The sequence below is a fragment of the Aethalodelphis obliquidens genome, unplaced genomic scaffold (assembly GCF_003676395.1).
Source record: "Aethalodelphis obliquidens isolate GAN/ISIS:26980383/991018 unplaced genomic scaffold, ASM367639v1 scaffold65, whole genome shotgun sequence".
NCBI classification, from domain to species: Eukaryota; Metazoa; Chordata; class Mammalia; order Artiodactyla; family Delphinidae; genus Aethalodelphis; species Aethalodelphis obliquidens.
In genome coordinates, this window is record NW_020838009.1 from 2,509,618 (window position 1) to 2,514,286 (window position 4,669).

Here is a 4,669-nt window from a genome sequence, read left to right on the forward strand (position 1 = left end):
AGCAAGTGGTGTTGGGAAAGTTGGACAGCCACATGTAAATCAATGAAGTTAGAACACTCCCTCACACCATACCCAAAAATAAACTCAAAATGGCTTAAAGACTTAAATATAAGACATGACACCATAGGGCTTCCCTGGTGGCGCAATGGATAAGAATCTGCCTGCCAACGCAGGGGACACAGGTTCGATCCGTGGTCTGGGAAGATCCCATATGCCACGGAGAAACTAAGCCCGTGCACCACAACTACTGAGCCTGTGTTCTACAGCCCACGAGCCACAACTATTGACGCCTACGTGCCTAGAGCCCGTGCTCAGCAACAAAAGAAGCCACCGCAATGAGAAGCCCACATACCGCAACAAAGAGTAGCCCCCTCTTGCCGCAACTAGAGAAAGCCTGCGTGCAGTAACGAAGACCCAACACAGCCAAAAGAATAAATAATTTTTAAAAATACTAAAAAAAAAAAGACATGACACCATAAAGTTCCTAGAAGAGCATATAGGCAAAGCATTCTCTGACATAAATCATATCGATGTTATCTTAGGTCAGTCTCCCAAGGCAAAAGAAATAATAGCAAAAATAAACAAATGGGACCTAATCAAACTTAAAACCTTTTGCACAGCAAATGAAACCATAAACAAAACAAAAAGACAACCTATGGACTGGGAGGAAGTATTCTCAAAAGATGAGACCGACAAGGGTTTAATTTCCAAAATACACAAACAGTTCCTACAATTCAATAACAAAAAACCCAAACAACTCAAGCAAAAAATGGGCAGAAGACCTAAATAGACATTTCTCCAAAGAACACATACAGATGGCCAATAAGCATGTGAAAAGATGCTCAACTTTGCTAATTATCAGAGAAATGCAAATCAAAACTACAATGAGGTATCACATCACACTGGTCAGAATGGCCATCACTAAAAGGTCTACAAATAATAAATGCTGGAGAGGGTGTGTAGAAAAAGGAACCCTCCCACACTGTTGGTGGAAATGTAAATTGGTTCCCCCATTCCATTGTATGGAGAACAGTATGGAGGTTCCTCAAAAAACTAAAAACAGAGTTATCATATGATCCAGCAATCCCACTCCTAGGGCATCTATCCATAGGAAACCCTAATTCAAAAACATACATGCACCCTAATGTTCATAGCAGCACTATTTACAATAGCCAAGACATGGAAGCAACCTAAACGTGATATATATATCACATCTCAGCCATAAAAAAGCATGAAATAATGCCATTTGCAGCAACATGGATGGACCTAGAGATTATCATATGAAATGATATGTCAGACAAAGACAAATATCATATGATATCACTTTATGGAATCTAAAATATGATTCAAACGAACTTATTTACAAAACAGAAACAGACTCACAGACACAGAAAACAAACTTATGGTTACCAAAGGGGAAAGAGGGGGCTGGGGGGAGGGAAAAATTAAGAGTTTGTGATTGGCAGATGCGAGCTTCTGTGTATAAAATAGATAAACAACGAGGCCCTACTGTATAGTACAGGGAACTGTATTCAATACCTTGTAATGAACTATAACAAAAAATAATATGAAAAATAATATATATGTATTTATGTATAACTGAATCACTTTGTACACCAGAAACTAACACAACATTGTAAATTAATTATACTTCAATTTTTAAATTAATCAATAATAAAAGAAAATGTCAGAGTATTTTTTATCGTAGACTTTGGAATTAATTGTATCTTGTTCTGAAGGATCCTCCATTTTTTGATATTTAGAGGAGCTTTCTTTCAGATGTGGATAATTGACATAAAATTAAAAGTGATGTTATCTTTATGCATGTTTTGGGTTTGTAATACCAATAGAGTTGAGAGAAATTTTTTAAAGCCTTAGGGGACAGGGACACTAGAGATAATTCTAAATAAATAGTTCATGAGAAAATTGTCTTCTGTTAGCAGTGAAATATAAAATGTCCTTCTCTGTTCTTACCTTCTCTCTAGCATTTGAAGGAAACTATCTCACTGAATTGCCCAGCTTGATAAATCCCTTAAAAAGCAGAAGAAAAATGTATGAGACATTTTAGATCTCCCAGGGGAAATGTGTAGGAATTAAAAATCTAGATGAACAGTAAAATGAAAGTAAATAACTGTAGCACCAAATTATACTTTCTTAAAAATTATTACATTCCGGAAATATTTCCTGAATCATTTGTTCATTGTCTCTACATCTGCAGTTTGATGGTCTCTTTTGCTCATATGCAGTATTTAGGTAAAGTTGGAGAAAAGCTGCAGAGAGCACTACATACTTCCTTTTTTTTTTTCTTTTTATTTAACTGCAGACAGAATTTCAAACACAGGAAGTTCTGCTTCCTCGACAGCTGCACGCAAAAACCAATGCATTGCTTTCTGTTTCTGACGCAAGTCTGTCCAAAAGGCCACCTCTTGCAATCAAGGCTTTTTCTGCCTCCCTCTTCATGGTGAAGGCCTGGGTTAACTTTCACACACATGCCATTCAACGGTGAATTGTCATTTCTTATTTGTACTCATTTCTCTTTTCTTATTGCCATTTTGAAAACTCCTCCAGGATATGGGCAAAGAAAGTCAAAGAAAAAGTGAAACTCAGCACATTTTTGGTTTTTATTAGTAATCGTATTTTTTTAAAGGAAAGTTGCTGAAAGAGAAACTAAGTGAATCTACAGATTAGAATATCAAGGGATAAGTACAGAGTTTCTTACATAGTTGCTAATGTACTGAATGCTAATTATAAAACTGTCTTAGTGTATGCCTCCATTCTAGGTAAGCCTATAACTGAAATAAACAGTTGCCATCTGTTTTAAATGCATATGTATTTATTTCTAGTTAACATTTAACTAAGAGTTTCTGTTAGAGAGGTGCTTAGTTGTTATATGTTAAACACATTTTGGAATCCTTTACGTAAGTGGCGTATTATGTCAGCAAGTTCTCACGCGTGCACGTGCATGTGCACACACACAATAGCAGCGTGGGTAAATAAGTTGTGATTTATTCATAGATATGATTTATGTAATCATTAAAGAAGTTGTTGATAAAGATTATTTTTCCATATTAAGTGAAAAACTATGATATTCATTGGAGAAAATGATCACAACCATATAAAAATATATATTAATTGAAAAAAGACAAGAAGGAAATACGATAAATTGCTAAATATATTAATCTCTGGCAAGTAAAATTATATGTGGTTTACTTTTTCTTTTTTATATTTTTATTTTCTTGATCCTGTATTCATTTTGCAGTTATAAAAAAATAGTTGTGAAAATAAAATATTTTTCTAGGTCAAAGGAATTGAGTATTGACACTTTTATATTGTTCAACCTAATAACATTAGTCTTCAGATTCCCTGAGTGGGATTTTTGAAAAATAAAAATAAGGGTTAAGGGATTTCCCTGGTGGCACAGTGGTTAAGACTCTGAGCTCCCAAGGCAGGAGGCCCGGGTTCAATCCCTGGTCAGGGAACTAGATCCCACATGCATGTCTCAACTAAGGAGCCGGCAAGCTGCAACTAAGGACCCTGCCTGCCTCAACTAAGGAGCCCGTCTGCCACAACCAAATAAATAAATAATTTTTAAAAATAAGAGTTAAGCCAGACTTAAGTGTGTTCTTTAGGAAAATGGTAATCCAATAGAATAAGCTGGAATCCAATTAGAAGAAAGTGCTCATGGCATTTCATGTACGTTTTCCCTCCAACTCAGTTTTTAAAAGTCAGTTCAATATTTTACATTGAAAATTATAATGATGTTGAGCTCACACAGATTATAAAAGTAAGAAACTTTCCATGTGATAGTGAGGAGTTACAGTTACAAAGTTTATCTCATCTATAAATGTAACTTCGATTGTGAAATCCCTTATACAATAAAGACCTTTATTCAAAAAACTAAAATATTCTGAGCTCTATGTTGTAGAGAGTGAAATGCCCTTTACCACACTAGCTCATTTCATCCTTAACAACTGATAACTTCGTTACTCACATTTTACTCATGAGGAAACTGAGATTGAGAAAAATAAAATATCTTTCCTACGCTCAGAGCTGGCAAGACTGAACTCACACTTGCATCCAGGATTACCTACTGACAGAATCTGAAGTCTGGGCTATTCTTGATATCATTTCAAATGTATTCCTCAGTTAGAAACACATTTTTAAAAAGAACTTACCTATAATATCACACACACACACAAAATCTCTCTGCCTTGCATTAAAATTTCTATTCTGCCATCAGAATAAGAAATTAAATTTTTAATTTTTTTTCTTTTTTGGCCACGCAGCACGCAGGATCTTAGTTCCCTGAACAGGGATCGAACCCGTGCCCCGTGCAGTAGAAGTGCAGAGTCTTAACCACTGGACCACCAGGGAAGTCGCATAAGAAATTAAATTTTTAAAATAGAAGATGCACATTCATTAAACAAAGGATTTCAGATATGTGAAAAACTCTAAAACAAACAAAGGAAAAGAAACCCAAAATACTGTATTCAAATGAGTCACCCAAAGTGAAAAAGAAGAACTTTCCCTTTGATCATCTACTGCTTAGGACCATAGAATTCACAGTTGGGCTCACCTTGGTTATTGCCTTTTTCACTTCCTTTAAGAAGTCTAGAATGCTTAGATTCTGCTCTGGCAAGATTAGGTTGATAATGCCAGCGAAAGAGAA

General features: G+C 35.6%; 1 non-coding gene across 1 annotated transcript; it reads right to left on the bottom strand.

The window, feature by feature from the left end:
- Nucleotides 1-4,301: 4,301 nt before the first annotated feature.
- On the bottom strand, nt 4,302-4,374 carry TRNAR-UCU (transfer RNA arginine (anticodon UCU)). Its single transcript has one exon. It is a non-coding gene; the product is annotated as a tRNA-Arg (tRNA).
- Between the last annotated feature and the right edge of the window lie 295 nt (nt 4,375-4,669).